Below are 13,840 nucleotides of genomic sequence, written 5' to 3'. Positions count from 1 at the left end.
TTGACGTAGTTGGTGGAACAATGGCCTGAAAAAGAACAAAAACAGTGAGGATTGCCCAAGACTTGGTTCTGCACAGTGTTTGGTTCTGTTGAACATTGTGAGTCACAAGTGACCTCACAGCATCTAACAAGAACCGCCGAATTTACAAGGTGAGCAATTATGTGAGTAAGCAAAAATGTGCAAAGGATGTGGCTTGATCCTTGTAGCCCTCTAAATCTGTTTGCCTTGCAGACTATGAATCAGCAATGTTCAATCTGAGCTGTCCGTCATGGTCTCAATGGTCATGACACCCACGTGAGTCAGGAGAAGCCTCCAGCTTGGCTACTGATCCATGACTTTGCAGCCTCTTCAACCACCATTTACAAAGGGGAGGTATGTGCCCATAAGGTATATAAAGGTTTCTGAGGAGCCAAGGAACCGCAAAGAACTTGAAGAGGTTTAGCTGCCTTTTCTAAGCAGACACAGGTCAGAATTCCTTTGGAGCAGATTGAGCAGCATGAGCATCAGGAGCCCGCCCAGCTTCTTCGACCTTGCAATCCTGAGCCTACTGCATGATGAAGCCTCAGCCATCGCTGCTCTGGAGTGCCTGCCCATAAACCTCTTCCCACCCCTGTTCAAGGTGGCCATCACCGGAGGACACTTCAAGACAGTGACAGCAATGGTGGGGGCCTGGCCCTTCCACTCCCTTGCTCTAGGGTCTTTTTTGAAGGCAGAGAAACCTCACCAGGAGATCTTAAGGGCTGCACTGGATGGGCTTGATGTCCTGCTTGGCAAGAAGATTCGTCCCACGAGATGGAAACTCCAAGTGCTGGATTTACGGGAAAATACAGATACCAGCTCCTGGAATGTAGGAGCAGGAACATTGGTTAGGTCATCTGTGTGCGTAGCAGAAGAGCCAGTGTACGCCCAGTTTAGGCAAAAGAGCCAAACTATGGAAGATTCAAAGTTGGGTGAGAAGCAGCCGATTTGCTCTGTGCAGGTGCTCGTAGACCTGCGCATCAAGAAATGCGACGAATTCCTCACCTTCCTCTTTGAGCGGGTCCAGCAGAGAAAAGGCTTACTGCACCTCTGCTGTAAGAACCTAGCATTTGTGGACATGCCATCCCGATTATCACTCATTGAAAATATCCTGCAGGTGGTACAACTAGACTTTATCCAAGTCTTGACCATCAACTGCACCTGGGATCTGTTCATCCTGGCAAGGATTGCTCCTTACGTGGGCCGCATGGTTAATCTGAGAAGACTCATTCTCTGTAGAATCACCATGCATTTCTTTAATTCTGAGGCGGAGGATCAGGATGTGGAGAACCTACTGGCCCAGTTCACCACTCAGTTCTTCTATCTGCACCAGCTCCAGGAGCTCCTCCTGCTCTCTGTTCACTGCCTGGAAGGCCACTTGGATGAGGTGCTCGGGTGCCTGACAAGTCCTTTGGAGACCCTCTGGATAACTAATTGTTTGATTTCAGACTCTGATTTGACCTACCTCACCGTGTGCCCTAATACCAGCCAACTGAACTCATTGCATTTGAGGGGTGTTATCCTGACTAAGGTTAACCCTGAGTTACTTCAAGTTCTGCTGATGAGAGCCTCAACCACACTCCACTTCCTGGACTGGAGTGGGTGCGGGATCACAGATTCCCAGCTCACTTCTATTCTGCCTTCCTTGGGACACTGTTCCAAGCTCCAATCCTTCAACTTTTCAGGAAGTCTAGTTTCTATGGCTGCCTTAGAGAGGCTACTGAGATATATCGTCCCACTGTGCGATCTCCAGTGCCTGGAGCTCCCGGTCCCAGTGGAATGTTATGAGGAGAACACAGGTATTCTCCACCAGGACACTCTTGAATCGTATATGGACAAGCTACGACTGATCCTGCAGGAGATAGACAGGTGCTCCAAGGATGTGAAGAACCGCTATCATTCCAGTATCACATACGACTCAATTGTCCTCCATTTTTAGGTCTGATGTGATGATCCTTCATGTTGTGATATTAAATCCTAGCATGGACCTGTGGCTAATGTCTCTGTGATTCCATGCTTCTGGTACCTTAGAATATGAAAGAATGAAAGTCTCACTGTTCTGGCAAGCTGCTTGTGGTGTTTCTGCTACAGCAGCATTGGGTAACGAACACAACCCCTTCCTAGCTGCAGCACCAACAGGTTACTTAGCAATCTGGTGGCTCAGTTGCATGATAAATGTATTGCTGATCATGTTGAATTGGTATCATGTTCCTCATGTGGTGGTTTTGAGAATTAAATGGGTGGGAGTTAATTGCTCTTTAGAGAGGATGTGCATATTTCTATGCATCGGTGTTAGTTAAAACCGGAAAGGAAATTCCTTTGGGAGAAATGGAAGGGTAAAGAAAATCTAGATTGAAAAATTTTTCTTAAAAATTACCTAATAGTTTGTGGAGTCCTTATTGCTGATCCTCAGAGTAGCTTCTGAGAGCTGTGCCCCTAATTTATTGTCTAGAGGACAGTGGTTTAGTAGATGTGACAATTGGTGAGCAGGTTTGACAACTTAATTAACTCTTCTTTCAAAGTTCTAGCCTCCAGATTAGGAGTGGTTAACATGTTAGGCTACAGATAATAGCCCAGAGGCTACTGATAGAGAAGTCTTGGTGGCGTAGTAGTTACACATTGTACTGTGGTCTGTAAGGTTAGGAGTTGGAAATCACCGATCATCAGCTGCTCATGGGAGAAAGACGGGATTCTTTATTCAGATCAAATGTTAGTCTGGGAAACTCCCAGGAGTTTCGGCTGGTCTCTTTGTCGTACAGGGTCAGCATTGAGTCACCATACTTGATAGAAATAAATTTGTGTTTTTTTCATTTTGGTTACTTTTGGAAATAACCAAAAGCAAACAGTCAAAGGCAACGGCCACTGAAAATTAGGAAGTAGAGATCTGCGCTAGTAGATTGTCAGAATGAAGTGGAGACATAGTGATAGCAACTGGTTCATGTTACTGAATTAATCATTTTTCCCCTCTTGTTTGTAGAAAATGGGGTAATAAGATGTGGGAGGATGCTCTATCTCTTAGTTTTCTTTAATGTGTTCTTTCAGAGGCCTTCTGTTTGAATAAAATCCAAGAGAAGGAAGGCGCATTTAACATGTGGCAGGCCATCTTGTTTCCTTTTTCTTATTCTTCAAGGGAAAAAAATATCCTAATCCCGAAGCATTTAAAGGTCTATAAATTTTTGTTGCAGTTTTAGATGAGAAATTCTTTGAGGTGTTTTTGTTGTTGCTGATGATGATGCTAGGAGCCATTGAGTAGATTCCCACCCAAAACAATCACTTGCACACCAAAAAGAACACCCGATGGCCATGGTTATTCTCATAATTGTTATGTCTGAGGCTATTTTTGCAGCCACTGTTCATCCATTTTTAGACTGCAATGAAAGGTATGGCCTTGCAACCCCTTCAAACATAGCAATCCACTTGGAGTTACTAAAAACGATAAATGTGAAATAATCACTCACGTTTATTCTGAGCCTGATATAAGACAAGCACCCATCTGAATGCTTTACCTTATGAACTCATGCAAGCTCCCGAGAAGGTGAGGAACTGGCTCCTTTACTCTTCAAAACCCAGTCTTCCATTTGTTGCCAACTCATAACAACCCTACAGGCAAGATAGCACTGCCTCTGAATTTCTGAAGCTAACTCTTTCATGGACGTAGGCAGCCCTGTCTTTGCCTGCTGAGTGGCTAGTTGTTTCAATCTACTGACAGCAGATCACGGCCAACCTCGTAACCACAAGACCCTTGGAGCTCCATTTTCTCCCTTCATCTTTCACATTAATATTTTTTTCATGACAAATCTATTATCATGCACTCCACCTTCTTCCAACTTTCTTCTCTTTCCTTCCTCCTTCCATCCTCTTTCACTTTTCTTCATTCTATGTCATCTTCCTTCAGCTAAGGAAGAGTTGGAAGATACCCTTACTTGAATTTCCCCCCTAATATCTGTGTGAAACTGACCATTTTCGTAACAACTTGAGTCTCAGTGTCTCTACCTCAACAATGAGAATCATTGTTATGTCAAGAAATTGTGGAGGATTAAAATGGGGTTATGTACAATGCAACTGAATTGTGGTGCTGGGGAAAAATATTGAAAGTACTATGAACTACCAAAGGGGCAAACAAGTCTGCCTTGAAAGAAGTAGGCAACTGTGCTCCTTAGAGGCAGGGATGGGAAAGAATCCAAGTGCTTTGTCCATATTGTGAGGAGAGGCTGCTCCCTGAAGCAGGACATCGTGCTCGGTAAAGTAGAGAGGCGCATCCCAAAAGAAGACTGAGTGAGATGGATTGACACCGTGGCTTTAACCATCGACACATGCAGAGGTACAATTATGGGGATTTTGCAGGGCCAGGTAGTGTTTACGTCTGATGCATACAAGGTTGCTAGGAGTTGGAACCAACATGAAGGCAACAGCAACAATTAAATGGCTAGAACTGCTTATCTTTGTGACGTAAGTGATGTTACCTGGTATTAAGCATGCTACCATTCTCAACTGCCTTTCCAGGTTCTCCTTGGTCAGTCTAGAGAGCATTCAGCTCTTTGGGATGGTGAGTTTTGAAAAGAACTGCTCTCAGGAGTTAGTTGTTCGGAACTAAGATGCATATTTCAATACAGGTCTTCAAGTGGAAATTTATCATTAAGTAATGATATAGAATGCAAGGAGTGGGAAGTGGGAGTACCTAACTTTTAGCTCATCATCACTTTGAGGAGGATTATTTCATGTTGCAGGTTATCAGAAACATCAAGTAGACACTCTGGAATGGTGTGGCAAAGATGTTCAGTTCCATTTGTTTACTTTTCACGCCTTCCCAACTTTCATTAGAAAGCTCAAGTAATTTTGCAAATGCACCAGCACATTCAGTTACTGTAGAAGGATTTTCTCCTTCCTGAGTGGGACAATGCACCATGTTCTTCCTTTCTAATTTCACTTTCCACAGTCTTAATGTAGCTTCTCATGATTTCACATGAGAAAGAAGGGCGCCAAGCAGCTGGGATTGCACAATGGTTACAACAGTGAGCTCAAACGCAGGCACAATTGTGAGGCTGGTGCAGGACGGGGCGGTGGCTTGTTCTATTGATTCTGTTGTGCATTGGGTCTCTATGGGTCTGACCACTAAATGGCACCTAAAAACAGAAACAACTCTCAATGACGTCTCCTAAAAGTCACTTTTTTGATCCCAGATTCTGCTGACAACATTTGGTCTTCCAATTAATTGGGATTAGTGTATATTGAGCTCTCCTGGTGATACAGAATGCCTTTTCCCCCCCATTATTAATGTATCCAAATGAGGCACACTGATTTACCTTTGAATTCAACTAACAACTAACCATTTGTCCATTTCTCTTAGAAAAATCAACGTGCTGCATCAGTTTCCCTTTCTTTGTAGTCGCCCATTGAAGGGTGTCCCAACGTTCAGATTTTAAGAACTATTCAGAGAGTGGGACATGAGGTGCTAATTTTGCTTTGATTGCTTTGCTAATCCTATAGCCTGGCTTCGAAACATATTCGACATTGATAACACTCACGTGAGGTCTTTATTGTGCAGTGCAATTTCTTAACCTTCATCTGAGGTTCGCAACTGCTTTTTGATCATGGATGCATGGATAAAGTTGGGTTGGTGTTAGTGTCTGTGACAGTGAAGAAGACAAAGACAAAGCAACAACATCGCCCGGATGACGACAAAAGAAAAGCATTGTCAATCATTGGAAGCAAGGTCATCAACTTCTCAAGGAATCATCTCATTGCATCTGATCTCATCATCCCTGGATCACAGTAGTTTCACCACAGTGTTAATACTTTTACAACATGGACACCCCCATCTTGCATGGCACTGACTGTCTTCAGAGTCACCACAATACACACAGGCCTCGGGCAGTTGTTGAGAAGGCCATCTGTCCTGTCACGCACCAGTACATGTCCCATCTATCCTGTAATAGATATTCCTTACTTGTCCCTCAAAATTGATGTTATTAGTCAATTAATATAAAATATATGTTGCTATGAAAAAAGTTCCTATTTATTTTTTAGCAGAAGCAACTGCATTTAATTCAAATCCTTGGAAGTGTCACGGGCTGTTGGTCAGGCCCCAGGCTTTTGCTCCGGGAGGCAGGAAATCCAGCTCAGGGTCTGGAACTTAGTCCTCTATGGCAGCCATAAAGAGATGATCCCCCGGCCAACGCCCCAGGTACCTGACTTCCCCCACCGCAGGCGCTGGACAGTCGCCAGCTCCTATGTTTTTTGAGGTTTGAATCCAGCCTCTGGTTGTTTGGGATAGTAACTTTAACTCTTCCCCATCTTTGGTCTAGGACAATAAAACAGGAAGTCTTCCAATTGGTCCATAGTTATGCCTGTTTCAAAGAGAAGTCATCCAACAAATGCAGAAATTGATGAAAAATTACTTTAATATTCTATGACAGTAGCCTTTGAAAACTATCGCATCAGTTATTGACATGGAGCTGCAGGAATTCAAGCTGGCTTGAGAGGAGGACATGGTAGAAAAGTTTTCATTGATGACCTCAAATGGATCTTGACTGAAAGCAGGATACCAGAAAGGGTTTTATTGATTATCCAAAAGCATTAGACTATGTGGACCATAGCTAGCCATGAGCAGTCTTGATAAGAATGGGATCGTGACAATAGTTCATTGTGCTCATGTAGAACCTGCACATGGATCAAGAGGCAACTTGTGAACAGAATAAGTAGATGCTGCATGTTTTACAATTGAGACAGGTATACCTCAGGGTTGTACCTCTCATCATACTTATGACATCTGTGTGTGGAACAAGTCATCTGAAAAGCTAGGCCATATGAGGAAGAATGTGGCATCATGATTGGACGAAGGCTCATGAACAGCCTTCAGTAGACAGCATAACCTAGTTTATTGAAAGCCCAAAGGATGACTTTAGTACAACTACAGACATTATGAATGACACTTCAATATACATAAAAGAAAAATATACATAATTGTAATTTTGACAAAATTTCAAATCTAAGAAATTGAGTTGTACATAAACATGCAAACCGTTATCCACTAGAGTGTTGGCATAGTTTTCGATCAGTGACCTGTGTGTGCACCCCCAAGTGGACATAATAGGTTGTAGTTCCTACTCTAGGTTACCACTGTACAGCTTTCAGTTTGTTGTATTGTGGGGCACAGGTGTGGCAGGATGCTGAAAGCTATGCCACCAATATTTCAGACCAGTGAGGTCACCCATGTGGGAGAGGTTTCAGCAGGACTTTCAGTAAGAAGAAATTTGGAGAAAAGCTGTCACAGTACTTTTGAGAATTAGACAGTGATAACCTTAGTGTCCCAGCAGAGCAGTGTCCACCTCATTTTTTTGCTGGGTAGATGGACTAACACAACAGCTGGAGGGTACAGTCAAACTGAATGTAGGCAGAGTTACCACGACCTTGTACATGGTCCTGGACATACCAATGGCATAATGATAGTGCAGGGCACAGCAATACTTTGTTCTAATTGCACACATAATGCCTTATAGAAGGATTATCACAAAACGGAGTCCTAGATGGAACAGCTTAAGGATGCCCCAAATATCCAACTTTTCCAAACTGCTGTACCAGTTCATCATCTCTTCGCATCAGCTCTCCCTTCCCTCAGTACTTTCCCGCCCCACCATAGCTCTGGGTTCTCGGTTTCACTGCAGCATTGCACTGAACTCTCAAAACCTCAGGGAAGTGGCTCAAGTAGTTGTGGGGCCTGACAAATCCAAAATCTATTGGTCAAGAGACACTGAAGTTGTCTCATTAATATGCCTTTTTGAGTAACTTTTCATTTCCTCCAAATTCTCTCAGGATTCTTCCATGCCTTTGTTTTTGGAAAGGGACTTTGTTTTTATGATGTGTTATGCTGATTTCCCTTTGTGGTCTCTCAAGTTTGGGTTTCATTTGGCTTCTTGAATGCATCTCATCTCATCTCATAAAGTTAGGGAAGTTTTCTTCCATCACTACATGATCGTCTATTTATTTCTGTCTATTCCTGTTTTTTAATTTTAATCACACATGAAATCTTGTGGGTGCACTATATAATGCTTAGGATTTCCTTGGCTCCTTCATCTTTCATTGGTTGTTTTCCTTGCTTTACTTTTAGCTGGTCAGCATGTGAAGATCTTTTTCATGCTCACTAATTCGCCCTTCCACTGATCCATCCTGCCTTTTTACTCTCTGCATGTTCTATTTGTTTCAGACTTTTATGACACAGCATGATGACTTTCTTTTGGAGCCTATTCTGATAGTGGGTTTTTTCCCCTTCATATTTTTGAATGCACATCTTCTTGCATTCCATTGCATATCCACCTTCTTGCATATCCATTGAGCCAGGGGAGTTTTATTTAATAAGAAATCTTGGACAGTTTTCTTTTTTCTTTTTGTCCCATCTTATTTTGGAATCACAATTACATGCATGTTGTTCCTTTGATAGCATCCCATATAATTCCTCATCTTTTGGGGATTTGTTGGCTTTTCCTGACTGTGCTTGTAGGAATTCACTAGTTCAGCCTGCCATGAGTCCAGTCGACTTTACTCTCTCAAGTGCATTGTCTAGTATAAATCTTCTGAAATTCTCTTTGCTGTTTTTAGATAGTTTTTAATTTTAATTGCTTTTATCAATTAGTTATATTGTTTCTGAAATCTTACAAAAATTTTGTGTTCTTCGTTCCGTCTGTAGCATTTTTGATCTTTCCAATCATCATGGAAGAAGTCCAAATATAATTTTTTTTTGTATTCCTCATCAGGTTTTCCACTGTCAATTATTCCAGACAAAGGTTTCTGCACTCTGATGCAGATTGGTCTCTCTGTCTTGATTTCTTCCGTTAATGGAAGTTATTTATTGTTTCTAAAATATTGACCTATTTACATTTGTATTTAATTGATTGAATGGTGGTCATACTGGAGGCACTCATCAGATGACTACTGGTGGGTGTGTGAGAGAATTTAAGTGCACATTTTTCTGTTTTCTGTTCATATAGCACTGTTGAGTGTGGGGTTGCTAACAACATCTGTCAATATGCAAGTAATATGGGAGTGGTTAGTGGCCCTCGCCCAGTGAATATGTTTGGGTCATATGTAAATGGGTGTTGTCTCCCACTGATGAGACCAGAAAAAAGCCATAAACAAATAATAGGAAATAGAAAAACAGGAGGCAGAAAGTATGTGATGGGCCACACAGGGTTCAGTGTAACAACAATGAAACTCAAAACCTTCCTCTAGTTCCTGAACGCTTCCTCCCCTCCCAATCATCATGACCCCAATCCTACCTTGCCTTGCGGACCTGGTTGTACCAGAGGATGTACAGCGGTGCAGTGGGGATCTGGAGGCACAGGGAATCTAGGACAGACGAACCCTTCAACACCAGCGGTGGGAGAGGCGACACCAGGAGGGAAGGGCATGTAGAAAGAGAGAACCGATCTCGGAGATCTATGTGTAACCTCCTCTCTGGGAGATTGTCAAGGGGGAGGCGGGTGAGGGGAGACGCCGGGGAGTGTAAGATAAGATATAATAATTATTTATAAACTATCAAGGGACCAGGGGTGGGATCGGGGAGGGAGGGGGATGGGGGAAAAAAAGGGAAACCGAGCTGATTCCAGGAACCCAAGTGGAAGGTGAATTATGAGAGTGACGAGTGCAACGAATGTGTAAGGGTGCTTTGCTCATTTGATGTATGCACATATTGTGATAAGAGCCTTATGAGCCCCAATAAAAAGATTTTTAAAAAAATTATCAAGGGTTCATGAAGGAGGGGGAAGCAGGGAGGGAGGGGAAAAATGAGGACCTGATGCCAGGGGCTTCAGTGGAGAGCAAATGTTTTGAGAATGATGAGGGCAATGAATGCACAAATGTGCTTTACACAAATGATGGATGTATGGATTGTGATAAGGGTTGTATTAGCCCTAATAAAATGATATTTTAAATGTTTTTAAATTACATTAAGTATCTTTAAATGACTTGCCCTGGATCTCAAAAATACTATGATGTAGCAGATGTTAAAACATAAACTTTAATGCTAGAACAAAGGGCTGACTCACAAGCAATTGCTAAACTTCAAAGCATAATCTATTCTAGTTGAGAAATAACCCAAGGTACATAGAACCTAACTGGTAACTATTTATAGAAGTCATAAATAACAATGACTAGAAGAGACTACTTAAATCTTATCCCTGCTTGGAAATCACACTTTGACCTCTAATGTACTTGGATCATACTGAAGATCATACTGAAAAGCAATGAAAGTATGCATTAACTATCATGAAGAATTGTAAATAAGAGTAAATGTAATAATTAAAATAATGATAAATGTCTTAATAAATGTAAAGATTTAATGTAAAAATTATATCCATTGCCATTAAAATGGAACTCAAAGCAAAAAAAAAGTATGTAAGAAAAGAGTAACTTAACTAAAAAAGGAAATAAAAAACAAGGGAAGGGAAAAAAATAACAAAACTAGGGAGGATGAAACGAATCGTGAACATTAAATTAAGGGAATAAAGTAAATAACGACAGGGAAACAATAAAGGAGAAAGAGAAGAAAGAAGGAAAACAGATAAAGGATAAAAAAGGAGAAAGAGGAAACAAAAAAGAAAAACCTGTCCATGGAGCAGGAATCAAAAGAGGAGAAAATCATGGACAACAGGGTACCTCTGCCTGCCAACGGGTTTGCCACGCAGGGGTGCCGAGGAGGAAATTCTGGTCTTGGTTGGATTTCCTGCTGGACTAGATATCTTGCTTCAGAGATCTGATCTGGAAGGAATGTGTGCAGGTTCAGGTGCTTGTTCACGGGAAAGACCTCTTTGGAGGCAAGTAGGCAGCTGGCAGAAAGGTGGGTGGTTATGGACAGAGTTACTGCTCAGCCAGGATAGCCTGTGACAGCCCATTACCATGGTTCTGCACACACTGCTGTTCTGGGGGAGGTGCAGCTCATTTCCCTCCAGAGGAGAGGCTAGTGTACCAGAGTCCCAATCCAGGGAGGTTACTTCTCAGATAGCTGGAATAACGGGATATTCTAATGGATGGGTGGAACGTGGCTCTCAGTGGATGACATTCAGTGGCACTGACCACTCCTCTAATAACTAGGAAGGTGTGTAGAAAGTGGGCGCAACCCAGATTTCTCATTGCCGCCTCAAGAGTGGGGACTTGTCCTGGTCCTGACAAAGCAGAGCTGGTTATCAGGACCATGTCTCCATGAACAGTTGCTTGCACAAGTGCAAGATGGCTGTGCCACTTCTGACCAGCATCTCTTTATTTCATCTCTGGCTGTGTTTGTCCAACTGCGTGTCCTGGTCAGCATTCCATCCATTTCTCTCTCATTTACTAGGAGTCTCAGGGTTCGAAGTTGATCAGCTCTGTTCACTTGGTATGTCGTGTCCTGTCAGAGAGAACCCTGATGGTATAGTGGTTCCAAGATAGGGCTAACCACTAGATCAGCAGTTTGAAACCACCTGCCCATCCAAGGGAGAAAGACAATGCTTCTGTTCCTCTAAGGAGTTAACGTCTCAGAAACTTCCAGGAGAAGTTTTATCCTGTCTGACATGGTCACGATAAGTAAAAATCAACCGAAAGGCGGTGAGCTCTTTGCAGAGGGTTGTGTAGCAGGTCTAACTTGTTCAACATCTTGCCAGAAGTCTTTTTGTTCTTTTGGGTGCTGCATTCATGAGCATCAATTGTGAATCCAAGTAAAAGGAGGTCATTGATAACTTCGATACTTTTTACTGTAACTATGCTGTTAGAGATCAGTCTAATTTATTTTCTTTGTGATGAGGTATACGCCCGCAGTGCAGGCTGTGTTGTCTTTGTCCTTCACAAGTAAATACTTCAAGCAACCTTTCGTTCAGCAAGAGGGGTTGTGTCATCTGCAGAGCTCAGGCTGTTGATCTCTCCTTCTCTGAACATCATACAGCATTATTTTTCACACGGCCCGGTTTGTCAGATTAGGTGTTCAGCATATTGATCAAACAAGTTTTGTGAAGGAATCCCAACACTGAAGCATACGTTTCCTGAATGTAAATCATCAAGCCAATACCTCTTGGTCTATGTACAGATTGCACGTGCGCACATTAAAACCCAAACCATACTCACTGCTCTTGAGTCAATGCTGACTCACAACAACCCCCTATGGGTTTCTGAGATTGTAACCGTTTATAGGAGTAGAAAGACCAGTTTTCTGCAGAGGGGGATGCTGATGGTCTTGAACTGATGCGCATGAGGATTATTTGCCAACACATAACCATTATACCACCAGGGCTTGTGAATGCCCATTCTTCCCAAATATAGAATCACGTAGTGAAATGCCTTTGAAGAGTCAATAAAATGCAACTAAATATCTTTAATTCTTTGCTCTCTGACATGATCCGTGTGACTTGAGCAATGACATTCTTCCTTCCTTGTCCAGGTCTGTGCTTCTCTCCTAGCTTCTGGTGGGAACAACACTCCTTGGCAACCTTTATTTTAGGAGGTGTATCTTCACATGACTCTCCTCCCAAGGTCTCTAGGCATTAATACTTTTTTGCATAAAGTCACCACTCACAGAAGATTAGCACCCATTCTACTCTAGTATCCTCCACTCATCTCTCAGCCTGTGGGACTGTGGTGGCTTACCTGGACTGTGATGCTTGAAGCTGCATCATCAGCAAGATCACCCATGCTGATCAGGTTTCAAAAGAGCTTTTGCAAGAAGTATAGATGAGAAGAAGAAAGAGGTGACCCAATTCTTAAAATATTAGCAACTAAATACCTAATGAACACCAGTGAACCTTGTGTGCCAGCAGAGAAGTCTCTCATGTTGGAAGAGCTGCTTCCTCAAAACAGAGTCGACCTTAATGATCTCTGGAGAGCAGCCTCTGAACAGAACCAGATACAAACATCCATTAATGATAAGTGTGAAGGAAGTGAAGTATCCTTTTGGGAAAATCAGAGGTTGTCCAAATGAATTGTTTTGCATAAACACTAATAACATAGGCACTAATGAGCTGACATGAGTTAGTCTTAAATCAGACAATCATATAACCTATAAATCCAGGAATGATAAATAAAAGGAATAGTGTTGCCTTCCTTTTCAAAGAGAACATTTCAATATCTATGCTGTCTGTAATAGGATAATATCAATATTCCTATAAGGAGATTTAGTTTGTATAAATATTCAGATTTCCCCCATGTTTTAAAAACCAATGTATTTTTAAATATTTTATTGGTAACTCTAACAGGTATTGTAATATTCCATAGTTCAGTCACATTAAGCAGTATTGTACAATTGCTACCACAGTTTCAAAACATTGTCTTTCTTCTTGAACTCAATATCAGCTCCCCTTTATCCACTCCCTCCCAGGATATCATCTTTTTCCCCCTTTATCCACTCTTTCCCCAGGATATCATATTTTTTCCCATAATTTTTTTCCATATCTCACATAATCCAATATATCCATTCACATACAATTCTGTTCGATTCCATTAAGTGGGGCTATACAGTCATCAATGCTGTCCACTCTCTATTGCCCTCCCCCCCTTCTTGCAATATTATTACAACTTGTGCACCAATCTGGTCCTGCCATCTAGAGGATTGTTGGGTTGTTTAATTTCTTGAATCCAAAAATGATCTAAAATGCAGACCCCTATATAATTTATAATAAACACTTAAAAGCAAAATAAAATAAAGGAGAGTGAGGCATAAGAACTGAAGGAAGACTTATTAGCAACCTGACCTACGCAGAGCAAACAACCTTGCTTGTTATAAATAAGGAGGACTTGGAGGACTTGCTGATGGCAGTCAAAGAGTGCAACCTTCAGTTTGAATTGCAACTCAATTTCAAGAACAGTC

At 42.0% G+C, this 13,840-nt stretch overlaps 1 pseudogene; it reads left to right on the top strand.

The window, feature by feature from the left end:
• The first annotated feature begins 496 nt into the window (after positions 1–496).
• Positions 497–1,957, top strand: LOC142442518 (melanoma antigen preferentially expressed in tumors pseudogene; annotated as a pseudogene).
• The last annotated feature ends 11,883 nt before the right edge of the window (positions 1,958–13,840 follow it).

The sequence above is a fragment of the Tenrec ecaudatus genome, chromosome 3 (assembly GCF_050624435.1).
Source record: "Tenrec ecaudatus isolate mTenEca1 chromosome 3, mTenEca1.hap1, whole genome shotgun sequence".
NCBI lineage: Eukaryota > Metazoa > Chordata > Mammalia > Afrosoricida > Tenrecidae > Tenrec > Tenrec ecaudatus.
This window is presented reverse-complemented; position numbering and strand designations above follow the sequence as displayed.